This window comes from Cavia porcellus, unplaced genomic scaffold (assembly GCF_034190915.1).
Source record: "Cavia porcellus strain 051 isolate PalLab524CR breed Dunkin Hartley unplaced genomic scaffold, mCavPor4.1 scaffold_13, whole genome shotgun sequence".
NCBI lineage: Eukaryota > Metazoa > Chordata > Mammalia > Rodentia > Caviidae > Cavia > Cavia porcellus.
The window spans coordinates 8,700,400-8,716,384 of NW_026947496.1; the positions used below are offsets into that span (position 1 = coordinate 8,700,400).

At 45.2% G+C, this 15,985-nt stretch overlaps 1 long non-coding RNA gene across 1 annotated transcript; it reads left to right on the plus strand.

Annotated features, from left to right (window-relative positions):
• The first annotated feature begins 8,559 nt into the window (after positions 1–8,559).
• Positions 8,560–12,205, plus strand: LOC134478462 (uncharacterized). The gene is made up of 3 exons (XR_010051081.1): positions 8,560–9,009; positions 10,178–11,809; positions 11,924–12,205. It is a non-coding gene; the product is annotated as an uncharacterized LOC134478462 (long non-coding RNA).
• Positions 12,206–15,985: the final 3,780 nt, after the last annotated feature.

Here is a 15,985-nt window from a genome sequence, read left to right on the forward strand (position 1 = left end):
GGAGAAGCCTGGGAAGCCAGCAGCCCTGATGCCAGCGCCCTGTGTGGAGGTGTGCAGGGCTGGACCTGCCAGTGGCCACTGGGGCTGCTTGCACTCTCAGGAGCTGGGTCACCTTGCTGGAAGCCCTGACCCCATGGGAACCCTCAGCAGGGTTCATCCAGCTTTACTCAGAGAGGAGTCCTGTTGTGTTTTGGGATTTTGTTTCTCCCTGTCTTGAGAAGCCTCACAGAGAAGCACACCCATGGAGCTCAGCTTTTGGTTTGTTCCTTGAGTACTGTTTGTTTCCTATGTTTTGAGCATGGTTCTGTGGGTGTAGCTCAGGCTGGGCATTGGGAGGTCGGTATGTGGCCCAGGTAGGCTGCTGACTTGTGAGGAAGCTCAGGCCCCAGCCTTGAGGGTCCTGGGGATATTACTGACCTATTTTGTCTCACCCAGCTAGAGCTTATGATTTAGAATTTCTTCCCCAAGTTAAAAGGAGCATGAAGTGATATTCTTATAGCTAAAGCTGTGATTAGAAATTATACTCCGAAGGCGACGAGCCCGCTTAGGTAACTGGTCTCATGCTTTGCTGCTCTTGCAGAGGAGAATGAGGCGCGGTGTGAGGGACAGCCCCTGGTAAGGCTCCCATCAGACACGGTCTGTGTATTTATTTAGGACAATGTCTCACTGTGCTGCCCTGGTGTCCATGCTAATACAGGACAAGATGGTAGAGAATGCAGCTGGTCACGAGAGTGCTGGAGGTCCAGCTCCTGGGAAGTCTGAGACAGGAGGACGGCTTGAGCTCACAGGCTGAAGCCCAGCCTCGGAATGTCATGAGACTCACTCAAAAAATAATATGCTTACTTCTGTTCTCCAAGTTCTAGCATCAATTCCCTTTAATCCAAATAATATGATGAGTGATCAACATATGTTTAGTCAGGGATGAATAAAATAAATAAAGGTCAGTAGTTAACAAAACTTTCCTTTCCCACCAAAAGACATTTGAGGGGCATAAGTTCCTTTAGGAAAAGGATAATAATTCAGAATTTTGAATCCCCATTGCAACCATCATTGCCACTCAGAACTCATACCTACCTTATTATTTTTAGGAAGTCAAAGTATCCTTCTTATCTACTTGATGTAATGAGACCTTAGATAGGAAACATTTTTTTGGGATTTCTCAGCACTGCTACGGAAAAAGGAGTCCAAGTTCTAACAATAAGTGAAAGGTTTTTTCCAAAATTGAGAACATCAGATCAAAAAGTCCTTGAAAAATAACAGAGCTGTGTCACTGGCTTAACAACTGTTCAAAACTCATAGCTGGCATGCAGGCAGGAAGTCAGCCCAGCCACCCTTTCCTGTGTGACCCCAATGTGACAGAAACCAGCAGCAGTCTACAGCTGTGCTGACCCAACACGCCTGATCTTGTGTGAAATCTCCACGTCCTGTCCTGTGATCTTGCCACACGTCTATCTCGATTCTTCTGCGTCTTTTGCCTAGTGTAGCATGCAAGGGCTGCCACACAGGATTCCTTTAATGCCTTCAAAGGGCAGAATATTTAGGTTGGCCACATTCTGTAACAATTTCCGTGACTTTGAAAATCTCTTGCTCTTGATGGTTGTCAAAAGAAAGCTTGTACACATACCATGCTGGATATTAAGGTTCACTTATTCAGTGGACAAAAAAATAACTGACTGTAACTTGGAACTCTGCTAGGGACCTGTCACTGTCATTGGCTAGCATGGATTCTTGTGTCAGTGATGATGGAAATGAAAACTGGACAGCAGCACAGTTGCATAGAGAAAACCCTTCAATGAAAGGAGCAAAGTTCCACACGCTGCCCCAGGAGGAGACAGAGGTTGGCTATACTGTATTTTATGGTGTTGCAAAGGAATGTCATTAAGCATTAATGATTTTTCCAAAGGGACAGGGATCCCTGGGTGAGATGCAATTTAGTTATTGTGAAGGCAAGAGTTTGTACATGGCCCATACGTGGCTCCTAAATGTAATGCACTCCAGTCTGGGGGGAAATTTTATTGTGGAAATAATACTTAGCTCAGTGGCACTGTGGCTGCCTAAAGTGCAAGGTCCTGAATTGAATTCCCAGTACCTACAAAAAAAGTTACAATGAAGATATCATGAAGCTTATTGTCCTTTCGGGTGTGATCTGTGGCGTCTGTGTTTGCAGCGTCTCATCCAGTTTTCCATGCAGTGCACCTCTTCCCTCAAGGACCTCAGAGCTTGCTGGCTTCATTAATAGACTGCTCTGCTTTCCCCCTCTGGTCACCTAAAGCCATAGCTGCTGCCTGTCCTCTCTCAGGCTAGGACTTCCAGTGCTGCCCCGGCCCTCTGCCGGCTGCCCCAGGCTCAGCATCCTGCTGAAGCCTCAGAGCACACCAAGGTGGCCACAGGCTGAGGCCCAGCTGGGGTGTCAGGAGCCCCAGAGACCTGAGCTCCCCTCCTGCAGGCTGGGGACCCAGGGAGAGCTGTGGGCAGGGGGGCAGGAAGAGGACACACTGGGGTTGGCCCAGGACTGGGGGATTCAGCGGGACGGATGAAAAGAGAGAAACACACAATTCAGAAGCAACCTTAGATCAGAAATTGCACTTACAGAAGTGTAAAGTGTGTACATTCTAATCCAAAAAACTCACACTCTACTCTTCTGCAGATGATTTTCCTTTTCATCAGGATGCAAACCCTCTTTACCAAAGGAGGCTCACTCCTCCTAAGCCCGAATATGGTTCTGAGGAAGCTCTGCAGGGCCCATGTGCTGACTTCAGAGGAAGCTGTGGGCACCTCGGTAGGGAGGTGCATGTCTCTGTGCTGCTCGCACACACCTGGGAGCAGAAAATCAACGCCATTTACCTCTGGGTTCCCACAAAACCGACCTCCACACAGACCTCTGTGCTGAGACCTCGGCAGGGTCCTGTGAAGGACGTGGGGCTGGAGGTGCAGCTCAGGGCGAGCTCCAGGCCTTCCCTTCATCACCCAGCACCACGAGCAGCACCAGTAACAGAGTTCATGGGATTGTTCAGCTCCGGGTTTCTCAGCTGCAGCCTGGCTGATGCAAGAAGCTGGTCTGAGAGCAGTGTCTGCCTGTGCTTGTCTTGGGCACTGTAGCCTGCTGGGCAACAGCCCTAGGTATACACAGTGACCCCAGCAGCAAGCCGAGCAATGACCCTGGACATTGGGAAATGTCCTGGGAGGGCACAGTCACATCCGGGTGAGAATGCTGGTCTAGTGAATTTATCACGCCAAACAAGTGTGGTGACCTAAACAAGGCAGACCAGAAAAGTTCAGTGTCACAGGACACAGAAAGAAACACACAAAAAGTGAAAACTCCACAGGAGACTTCACAGAAGTTCCCTATGATTTAATTGTCATGGCAGAGTGCCTAAGAAGTTCCTGTCTCCAACCCAGTTCAAACCCACAATTTTCCTCTTTCAAGGAGGAACAAACCTCCAACTGTGTACCCAGGAGGACCCAGGACACTGTCCACACACCCCAGATATTCTGTGCAGAATGTGACCTGCGTGCTCAGGTTTTCTAGGTCACTTCCACCAGGACACTGAAGAAGCCCAGACCCTTGAAGAGTTAAAGACCCTTTCCCTAAGGCCTAACCCACTACCTCATTTGTGTGTGATTTCACATGTAACACATTTTGGAGAAATCAGATACTTTGTTTCCTCTAAAAGCCCCAGAAGACAGAAGTTCCCCTTATGTTCCCATTATGTTACCCTCATGTTCCCATTATGTTTATTCCTCTTTCACTTGTACAAGGTCATAGGCTACAGAAAACCCAGTTTACAGAGAGTATTTGCACACAATTACATTTACATTTTAAATATCACTTAACCAAAAGTCAAAATATGAAGTCCACTGCCCGTGTGTGGAACAGGCTTGGAGTCCGACCTTATTCATCCAGGTGGGCTTTTCTACTACATATTAACGCTTTGGTCCAGGGAGACTAATTCAGCCTGTCAGGCCTCCCATCACATCCACGGGAAGACTCCTTGTCCTCACTGCTCACCTTCAGCCCCTCAGGTGTCCTTGGCTGTGACACAGGTGTCGCTCCTGCCACTAGCAGGTACCCTGGCATTTATCTCTGTGTCTAAGGGTCTGCAAGGGTCTCTCCACTGAACCACAGCTGCACAAGTGTTCCCATTTATCCTGAGTGACAGGCACGTCTTCACATCTTGTTCAGCTTCCAGGAGGACACAGAGGAGCTGCCTAAGGACAGGAAAACACATTTGATAAGTAGCCTGCTTTGCCTCTCGGTTTTCTTTGTTTTCGTTGCTACTTTATTCTCTCTCTCTGTCTCCCCCCCCCCCCCCGTGTGTGTGTGCGTGTGCGTGTGTGTGTGTGTGTATGTGTGTTTGTGATACTAGAGATCATATTGAGGGACTTCACACTGAGCTACATCTCCAGCCCCACCCACCCTTTTATGAAATAGGGTCTCACCAAACTTCTAAATTGTCCAGACTGACCTCCAGCTAGCAATCCTCCTGCCTCAGCCTCCAGAAGTTCTGAGATTCCAGTGTGCACCACCACGCCCAGCTTCTTCATAAACTGACTACAGCACTGTGACTTGCACCAGAGCTCACCTGGCGAGGTAGGCTGGGGGCAGGCCCACTGGCCAAGCGCTCCTGTGGTCACCCAGTCATCACTGCTCCTATCAGGGACACAGGGCAGGTCAGGAGAACAGCACCCACCCCAAGGTGCCTAGGACCAATCCCCGTGCTGCTTCACGTGGCAGAGACTCTGCAGATGTGGTCTCGGAATTGGAATCACGGGGGAGCACCATGTTAGGTGGGCGGGGTCTGAGCAATGGCTTCTGTGCCTTCTCTCCACACTGCTTTTCTGCCCTTTCCCTCCCCTCTGAGAAGCCCCATTTCCCTGCTGCTCTGTAACCTTGAATGACCCCAGCTATGTCAACACCTCAAGTCCTGGTGCTCAGTGGTCCAGGCTCTTACAGGCATTTCCAGTCTGTGTCCTGCTGGGCCTCTCAGAGACCTAGGCTGAGCCTCTGCCAGGCTCTAGCCCTGAACTCTCCAAGGTCCTGGCCCGTTAGTCACCCAGCGCCCTCACGCCCACCTCATCCTGCCCACACCCATGCTATGTAATCGCCTTGTTTCTCCCTCCACTGCCTTTATGCCAGCCTGCTTGTCACCGTGGAGCCTGTGTTCAAACCTAACTCTGCACCCTCTTACCACAACAGCGGGCCTGAGCGCTCGGGGAAGAGGCTGCCTTTGGTGGAGTTTTTGAGGTCTACTTGGTAGAGTGTCACGTCATCTGCAAATAGTGGTCATTTAGCTTCTTGCTCCTGTCCTTGTTCCTGTTACTGCTCCCTCTTATCTAATTGCTCTGGCTAATACTCCAGAACTACATCCAGCAGGAGGGGTGGCAGTGGGTTCTTGTCTTGCTCTTGGTTTTAGAGCAAAAACTTTCAGCTTTTGACCACTTACTATGATGTTAGCAGTTGGCTTTTCACAGCTGCCTTTTATCAGATTGAGATAAAGATCATCTATTCTGACTTCCTGTAGAGTTTTTTAAAATCATGAATGGATATTGGACTTTATCGAATATTTTTCTGCATCTATTGAGAAATCATGTGAGTTTTGTCCTTGGCCCTTTTAATATGGCATAATAAATTTCTTGATTTGCATATTTTGAACCATTTCTATGTTCCTGGATGACTTCTACTTGGTCATGGTATGTAATGTTTTGGATGATTGGCTGCATCCTGTTTGTCAGAATCTTACTGAAGATTTTTGTATTTATATTCATTAGAAAAATTGACTTGTAGTCCTTGTTTTTAGTAAGATCCCTCTGATTTTGGTCCCAGGGTAATACTTTCTTGCAGGAATGATTTTGCTATATCTTTTATACCTTCTTGATTCAGTTTTGGAAATTCATCTGTGTCTAGGAATGAGTTCATCTCTGTTTTCTACCTTATTAGAGTACAGATTCTCAAAGTAAATGTCTTGGTTAGTTTTTTTAATTGCTAAGAAAAAATACTTGATGCCCAAAATAACAGGAGGAAAGGTTTATTTAGCTTACAGTGATTGGAAGTTTCAGTCCATACTCAGCTGGTTCCATGACAGGGTGTCATCATTAAGTGGCTGCAGTTCATGGAGACTGCAAATGACAAGAGCAAAAAGGAGGAAAAGCATAGCTCCTCACCTCCCTTATACTGTATGCCTGCTCCCCAGCCCTGGGCAGGTTAGCACTCACAGGGCCAACCCCATCTCTAGACAACACACCAATCACAAACACTAGACTCAATTGCCTCCATGACTGCATGAGGTTTCGGGGACACCCAGACTCAATCCATACCATTTCATCCCTGGCCCACAAAGACTTATGTACATCATTGATGTAAAATGTGACTGTGAAGCTAAAGGTATCTATTTAGTGTATCTCTAAGAGTTGCCAAACTCCTAACACTTTTTGCATTGCTGAACAGTCCAAGTCCCAAGTCTCCTCTGAGATCTAAGGCCATCTCATAGCTGTAATCCCCTGTACAAATGAAAAGAAAGTTAAACCCTGTTAACATTTAATGGTACAAGATAAATTACCATTTTAAGGAGTACAAATGGGGATACAAAGAAATGATAACAATGGAAGTCTAAAATCCAGCAGAACAAACGTTAAGTTCCGTAGTTCTGTGTGCATCGTCTGAGACATCTGTGTTGTAAGCTTCAGGGCTTGAGTGACTTCACTCCCATGGCGCTTCTGGTGGGTGCAGCTCCCACAGCTTTCTTCTTGGGCCTGCTCTGTTCAATCCTTGTAAAATTATTTTAAAAAGATGATCCATACTCCTAGCTTTTCCAGGCTATGGGGTCTCCATTGTCCTTTGGCTTTACACTCAGTTTCACACACTGCCCTTTGTGGGGCACACTGCCTGGTCTCCCAGGCTTTCTGAAATGGGGGTGGAAGTCTTTTCACCCTCAGAACTCATGCATTCTGTATGCACTTAAAACCAGCACCATGTGGATGATGCCAAGGTCTGCTGCCAGCTGGAGCAGAGGCCAGGCCTTCCTTTCGGTTGGCTGTAGGGGTGGGGTGCCTGGATTATTGAGCTCTCTGAATTTGATTGTGAGAAACTGCTTCTCTATGTCAACACCATTCTGGAACAAGGTCCTCTGCAGCTTTCTCCTCAAAACAAAGTCTTTTATTTTTGTAGTTCTGAGGTTGCAAAGCATGGGGGACCAACTGTTTCTTGTGATGTCCTACGACCATCTTTTCTATTCTCCTGTTTCTTAACAATAGAGATCTCAGCTCTATCTTTGTGGTCCACAGTTTTACTGAAGCTTTTTTCCTGGCCAAACTCATAACATTTTAACTCATTTTCTAGGGCTCTGTGCTCTTGACTTACAACATAAATCTGGCTAAAAGCCCCCAACAATAGCCATGCCATTGCCTAAACATTTGACTGCTTTAAAATTTCTTTTGTCCACTCAATTAGTCTACCACCATTAATCTTAGTCTCAGACAAAGTCTCTGGACACGAGAAAAATGCAGACAAACTTTTGCCAAGCCATAACACACATCAGCTAGAGTCCAGCAGCCAATGCAATCCTTTCCAGCAGAAACCTCCTGAGCCTGGTCTTTACCAGCAGGATTTTTATCAAGCACAGGATGTGTTCAGGGTTCTGTGCTCCCCGACCAGACCTCCAGTGGGTATGAGGGAGGCTGATGCTACAGTTTAGGTTAGATGTCCCCCAAAGGTGACTGTGTTCCAGCTGCAGCATTACTAGGAGGAGATGGGACCCTGGGACCTGTGCCTGAGGGAGATGGCGCAGTGCAGGGTGTCTCCTGGGATTACTTACCAGACCCAAATTTAGACCCACCCCATGGCTTCTCAAGGCCAGCAAAGCTTCCTGCAGATCTCCATGGAGGAGGGACCAGGAGACTATGGAGTGGCCATGGCTGTATAATGGCCAGTTGTTTGTTGGTGTAAAGTATGGGAGCCCTAAAAGTCAAGGATGGGTCCTTATGAGACAGGGGAGCAGGTACAGGAGCATTTTCAAGGAGAGAGACATTCACAACACAGTGGAATCTTCATCATCATTGTTTAAAGAACCAATCAGAAAAGTGCTATTCTGGACCAATCAGAAGATGCCATTACAATCCTTCATTTGAATCCTTCATTTGAATACTTCTGTTGGATGCCTCATTTGCATGTGGGCACAATTGATCAAAAGAATCTTTCCAATTCTTCATTTACATGTAACAGACATGTAAATGGGCATGGTGGTACATGCCTGTAAATCCAGCACTTAGGAGGTTTGTTTCAAGTTCCAGGCCAGCCTGGGCTACAATAGTGAGTTCAGGACCCCCCTGAACTACATAGTGAGACTGTGTCTCCAAAAGGGGAAAACAACAGCCAAATCAGCTTTCTCATAAAATGGTTTAAGAAGGCTGGATCCCACGTGGCTGTCTGTAGAACTTCCCTGTTGGAGGACAAGCTTTGTAAGATTTAAACTGCTGAACAAAAGTGAACCTCAGGGCCTGCCTGGCTTCCCTCCCCGGGTCCCAGTGGGTGGGGAGGCTGCCCAGAGGAGGCGAAGAGGGAAGGACTGGGTGGGCAAAGATATGTACTTCTGTGATTGCCCAGCCGCAGGAGAAAGAGCATGCAGTCTGACCTGAGCTTCTTCAGGTTTCCTTGGGATTCAGCAGATGCCAGAAGTGGGTGGAGAATTGTGGGAGAGCAGACTCAGATGTCGCAACACCGGATCAACTAAATAAACATTACCAAAGCGTTTGCGAAACACTTTGAGACTTCTGTGATCTGCAGAGTAGTCCTTATAGGATTGTTCTTTGAGATAATGCAGGACCAACAACATTTGATCTTACCAGTTATTTGAAAGATCCAAATAGTAGTCACAGAAAACAAATTAAAGAACCGAGTAAAGATGAAATCAGAACACTGAAACAGAAAAATATTGATGAAATTTCTGAACAGGAACAGAAACATCGGGGTTTTTCGCATGTGGATATCCAGTTGCTCCAGTAGAGTTACTGAAGGTACAATCCTTTTCCAGCTAATTGCTTTTGCATTTTTGACAGAAATCAGTGATCTGTTATGTGGGTTTCTATTTGGGGACTTCATATTGCTAGGTTGTCTATCTTGATATCAATGCCATTTTGTCATGATTGGTGCAACTTTGTGATCAGTTTCGGGACTGGGGAGGCCCGGAGCTCTAATTTTGTTGCTTATTAAAGTTGTTTACACTCTTCTGGGTCTTTTGTATTTCGACAGAAATAAAAGAATCAAAATGTTAATTTTTATGAAAAATGGTGTTGGTATTTTGATAAAGAATTGTTTTCTGATCTTTATTATTTTCTTCTATTTGTTTTTGGTTTTATTCTCTTTCATTTATAATTTCTTGAGGAAAGATATCAGGATATTTCATAGTTTCCTTCCTTTCTAATGAATGTACTTGTTGTCAAAAATGTTTAAAAAGGAACAGAAACATAAAGTAACAAACAATAGTGACCCTGAGGATCTCGGTGCAGAAGTGGTAGGCGATGGACAGGATGAAGACATTTTACCTTTAACCCTTGAATAGATGGAAAATGAAGAGTACTTAAATTCTTTCTTTAAAATGTTGATTCTTATGGGAAAAGAAATCACGTCTCTGGATGGTCATGAGACTGATGGAATTCCAGGTCTCTTTCCACCTGGTAACTTTCAAGCATCGCTAGAGCGCTGGATAAATCATGGTGAAGAGGTCCTGAGACAGCTTTGAGACCACAGCTGTGGGCACATTGTTCTGTTCACAACACAGCAGAAACAGTCACCAGAGATCTGTGAGAGCTGCACTAGGGAGAAACCCTCAGGGAAGGGAGAGACTGGCAAATTCTTTTCCATCCTTACTGATGGTGCAGGGGACATCGCAGGGGGAGCATTGCCTGTCTTGGTGACTTTGCCAAGGAATCTGGTAACCTGAGAAGAGTTTGTGGGCTTCCTACCTCATGAAGCTGATGCAGAAATTTTGACTGTGAAATTTCACACAAACATCCCCAAGCTGTCTACACACCCTGTACTTCCTGAGCCCGGGGTGTGCTCCCCAAAGCCCATGCCTGAGGGCGGGAATCAGCTGCCTTAGGGACAACTGAGGAAGTTTGCTCTTTTTCCCATCAGTCTCAACTACTTTTAGAACTTGACGGTGCCATTTCTGTTCTTTTTCAGACAGTGAAGAACAGGTAAGGAACTGAAGGAACTACGCCACGCTCGGTGGACAGGCAGAGAAGATGCATTTGATGTTGGAGTGGACCTCCTGCAAGCACTGGTGTTAATGTTTACATGGTGTAAATAGTGACACAATTATTAGATGGAATAACCGTAAAGCAGGCTGAGCACTTGTAATCTGTAGAGCAGTGGCAGATTTTGATTATTTTGTTACTATTCTTGTTCTTAGAATGTCTGATCCTTTACACAGACCTCTGGGAAAAATCTCCAGGGACAAATTTCTGATGTCAGCTTTGCCGCTGCTGTACTGCTCTCACTCAGGGAAGGGTAGCAACCAACTGGATGAACCAACTGGGATGAAACTCCCTGGGAAGTTTCTTAGGGCGCAGCCAGATGACGCAGAATCTCAGCTAACCTCCAAGAGTCACCTTAAAGAAACCCTGAGTGTCCAACAGTGGAGCACATTGTTCCAGACCAGCATCTCAAAGCTCTTAAGCGCTTATCTCTGGTACCCTCAGTCATGGGACAGCTGGCATTCAACACATCAGAGCAGCACCATGCTAACACCTATAGAAAGAAGGGACTTCCCGGTCCTGCACTCTCAGCTGAGCTTCCGGTTGGAGAATCAAATGGAAGCCCAGAGGAAGACACAAAACCTCCACCTCCCATTCACGAAGCTCTCTCTTTGCCTGACTTGGTTTTCTCCTGATGTGTACACCTTGTTGAATGTCCTGAGCCTTCATCCCGTGCTGAAAGCTGAGAGCCTCAGAGCAGCCCTGGCAACACTTTGACAGACAAAGATAAAGTAGGGTGGCTTTGCTTAACATAATTTTGATATAAAACATGCTCCAGATTTAATGGTGAGCCCATCAAATCAAACTATACACAAGTAAATCAGAGTTTCCTAGGAAGAATTTAGAGACTGCTGAAAATGACCAAGAAATGTTTAAAACAGCCTTTCTCTCATGTTTGCTATTCGTAAGGAAAACCATCAGGGGTGTGTAGCCAGCTGGTCACTGAGTAGGTGAGCCTCTAGGCCTGGGGCTGACTGTGTCAGCCACTGACAATCTCCGCATTCCAATGGCCCCTCTGAACTCTGCTGAGAGCCCTGGCAGTGCCCACTTTACTTCAGGGTGCCCTCTGCTGGTGGCACTGTGGAACTGTCTCAGTTAAGACATTTTAGACAACACTGTATTGAGTTGTCAGTTTTTGAAGAAATGAATTTTGAGGTGATGTGGGAGAAAGGTATACATTTTATGACATGGTACGGTGAAGCCCATCACCGGCCTGTGACGAGAAGGGGTTTTCAGTGTGTTATTAACAATCCATAGTGGACGGCGAAGGGCATCCCTAGAGAGGAGTTTATGAGCTCGCCAGCTCTCAGGGCAGATTTTGTCTTTACGAAGTGAAGCTGAACGGAAAAGCCACCATATTCTGCATCTGGCTGCTGGGGTACACTCCTCCGCTGCACCCACATCTTCTAAACTGCTCCCCAGGGGAATGCTGACCTCCCAGTCCAGATGGAGCCTGAGGCTGTCACCCGGGCAAGGGACTTGTTCATTTTCTTCTGTTTTTTTCCGTGACCCTCCTGCCTTGCCTTGATTTAGAAGCAAAACCTGGAAAACCTACAAAGTGAGTGTGTTGTGGTCTATCTAGAAATATACAGAAAATAGTGCTGTTATTTTTGGTGAAGGAAATTTTGTATAGTTTATTTCAATCTAAATGAAATGTGAATTTTTTTAAAAGGAACCTCTGGCTGTGTTGGAAAAGCTGCTTTTCCCGGGGCTCTGAAGTCCACACCACAGAGGAGGCAGCCGAGGACACAGGGTGTTGAGCCCCTCTGCTCCAGAGCAACGGAGCTGCCAGCCCTGCAGGTCAGACAGTCCTGTTAACCGGCAAAATTACGGCCTTGGTTTGGACTTCCCAGGTTTTCACCTCCAGTGTGCCCACCTCTTCCTGCTCCCCACAAATCTGTAAAACCCCAATAAATGCGGCTATCGGGAAGCATTCTTATCCTACTCCCACAGAGTCTTTGCTCCTGAGAGAGTTTTTTCCTGCCTGGACTCCCCAGGAGCTGAATTCCTTCGTCTCTCTTTAAGACTCTACTGCACACTCATGTTAGGATGCTCTCGGGGCCTGATCAGTTGACAGCTTTTCAGTGATGCCTTCTTACACACAAGAGCAAGCGCCCTCTCCCTCTCTGTGAGCCTTTCCCAGCTGCTCTCACTCCGCAGACCGCACCCCTTTTCCCTCTTCCCCAGCTGCACCTTTGCTGCCTTCTCTGTGCGGCTTTTCCAGTTCATTGGTGGACACCAGCAGCCTGGAAAGAAGCCGCTGGGCCTCCCCGCCTGGGAACACGCACGTTGGTCCCAGCTGATCTCTCCCAGGGGCAGCATGCCCTCCTCTGACAGGAGGAGCGGGCATCTCAGCCCGGAAGGAGCCTAGGTGTCTCTGATTTTGGTTTCAGCGTAATACTTTCTTGTAGGAAGGATTTTGAAAGTATTGCTTCCCTTCATTTTATCAAAGAGTTTCAGCATGAGTGGCATTAGTTCTGCTCTAAATTTCTTGTAGAATTCAACAAGGCTTTTCTTTGTTGGTAAGTTTTTAATAATGTTTTCAGTTTCATTGACTGATGTCAGGTTATTTAGCATTTTTATATCCTCTTGATTACTTTTGGCAATCCTTCTGCGTCTAGGAATCGGTTCATTTGCTCTGTGTTTTCCATCTTACTGGTGTCCAAGTTCTCTGAGTAGGGACTGATGATGTTCCTCAGTGTCCAGCGCCAGTGGCTGGGAAGGAAATCAAGGTGCCTGTCCCTGTTGTCTTCTGGTCTCACAGTTTACAAAGTGTTTTTTCTCAAGTACTTCATAACATAATCCTTTGCAAGGAACTTGCTGTTGTTGTGGGTTTGTTTGGGGTTTTTATTTTTCTGAGCAAGGATCTGGCTAAGTAGCCAGGCTGGACTCAAACTCCTGTTGATGCTCCTGCCCCACCTCCTGAGTGCTGGGGTTACAGGCATGCACCTCCACACTCAGCTTTAATTGAGTAGTGCATCCAGTGGAGGTGCCGCTGTTGTGTGCGTGCAGAGATCAGAGAAGGACAGGAAATGGGACAGCCAAAGGTGGGGGCCCTGCTGCCCACTTAAGATTCCAGGGGAGTGATGGGAAGGGCCAGAGAGGCTCAGCATGCAGCTGATGTAAAGCCCTGCATCTCCTGTGGGAAGGAATACACCAGAAACTGAAGAAAACCCACTGCAAAATTTATTTGAAAAAGCAGAGATTTGGGGATGGGGATTTAGTTCAGTGGTGTAAGCACCTGCCTGGCAAGCACGAGGTTGTGAGTTCAATCCCCTGTACCAAAAATAAAGAGACTGGGGGGGGGGGTGGGATTTGGCTAAAGCACTAAAAAGTAAATAAGGCTGTGAAAGAAGCAACGGTAATGCCCGCTCCATCTCCTGTGTAATCAGGACCAGTGCCAAAGGCAGATGCCTGTTAGTACCTGGATCAGTCAACAGTTTGGTAGGTATCAATCATACACCTGCTGTGGATGCTTCCTGTGCTGCGCACAAGCTTCCTTTCACTCAATAAATATAAAATATTTTATAATGCTGCGCACGGAATTTTGAGATTCTACAGTAAATGGTTGTTTTTTTCTTTAAAGTTTCACGAAAGACTTATTCAATCCCGTAGCTGTCAGCTGCTCCGCCCTTTTGACCTTATACATTCCATTGCAATGAGTTTTGCACATTTTAAAAATGTTATTAACTATTGAGGAATTTTACTTGAATACTGAATCCATATATGTATGTTAAAAATTTGTGTTAAAAAGGAAGTTAGAGTCCTCGGGAATTTTCAAGACTGTACAAGTAAGGCAATTAATTTTTCAGTAGCAATTTTCGGTGGCAGACTGTTTGCTTTATCAATTTGTTGTTGAAAGAATAGATTTTTTAAAAATGTGCAATGTTGGTTCATTCCTTCATAGTGCTAGAGTTGAGAACTGAGGCTTCAATGCATGTCTTAAATATTATCATATATGTGATATGCCCAGACGGCATATGACTTTAAGCAGAGTACAGCTACTGTTGTAAAGCTAGAAGAAGAAGAAGGAGGAGAAGAAGAAGAAGAAGAAGAAGAAGAAGAAGAAGAAGAAGAAGAAGAAGAAGAAGAAGAAGAAGAAGAAGAAGAAGAAGAAGGGGAAGGGGAAGGGGAAGGGGAAGCGGAAGGGGAAGAAATGTGATTAAGAGGGGTTCCTAAAATTGTGTCTAAGGGAGATCATATTTCAAAGGGTTATTCCCCCAGAAATTCTGTGTCTTTAAAGTAATGCCTTGACTTGACATTTGAATAGCAGCCACTACATTTCTGATTTGTGTAAAATTCCCTCTTCAATAATTTATTGGTGCTGAAATTGTTCACTAGCTGTGGTCTGACCTGGTTAATTCACTCAGATCGCATAGGACTTATTCGAGCAAACTGTATTGAGCTGCTGGTAAGTGGATTAGGCAGAACACCATCAAAAATAGTCTTAGTATATCATATTGACACATTTTCCATACCTCATCAGTTTCGTTCAAAGAACAAAGATTTAAAGTTTTAAACAAAGCTGTAAGGGTTTACACATTTGTATTTAAACATTGGTAATATAGAATATTCATCAGCTGCTCATTAAGTTAAATCGGTGAGGTTAGAAACTATTTTGTAGTCTCCCCACTGAAATTAATATGCCATTCTGTCTTTCATTAAAAACTGATAATTGATTAGAATGAAAATCAACTACTTTTTAAAGATGGTTATTAATTTTCCTTTTTACAGTTCTGGGCGCAGCATATTAACACATAACTTGCATTGTTTCTATATGTAACATGAAGGGCCAGGTTATAATTATATTATAATGGGCTTTGGCACTGTTGTTTCTTTTCCTTTGAAATGTGAACATCTGAATGAGGGTTTGGATTTTGAATGTTACAATGTTTTTGAGAGGCTTTGCTTACATTTTATGGTGGCGTCATGGAAAATGGTATATATATTATATGTGTGTGTGTGTGTGTGTGTGTGTGTGTGTGTGTATTACATAGTCTCCTTTATTTCAGTTACCAGGATTTGACAAGAATTGTTATGACTGACAGGTTTTCAAATCCTAATTAAAACTTCATTTATGACAGTGTTCATAATTAGCCTGAAATGCATTCTATAGTAATTTTCCCGAGTTTCTGGAATTTTTAAAAAACTTTTTGTGTGTGTAGCAGCCTACATATCTGAAGTTACTTGAACGCACCACTTTTAAGAAAGCTTACGATTGGGCCATATTCCACCCCATCCTCTGTAACTCCTCTTGGACATTTTTGCCATAATTATAAAAGGGTAGTGAATAAATAGCATCAGCATTTAAAAAGAGAGGAAGAAGAATAAGAGACGTGATTAACAGCAGTTCTTAAAAGTGTGTCTAAGAGAGATGACAGGTATTTTAAGTGTCACTTTAATATTCAAAATATAGGCACAGAGATTTAGCTCAGGGGCTCAAGCACTTACCCGGTAACAGCAAAGTCATGAGTTCAATCCCTGGAACTAAAATATATATGCTTATAAGAAGAATCTTGATTAATCATGAAATATGGAAATTACACAATTTGTAGCCAGGCATGGTAACACACACCTACAATCCCCACATTCTGTGAGGCTCAGGCAGGAGGATCCAAAACTCAAACCAGTCTGTACAATTGAGGGACTGACAAGACCCTGTCTCAAAATAAAAATGACTGAGGATGTAGCTCGGTGTGAGGGTTTTGGCTTCCTTCTCTACTACTGGATAAGA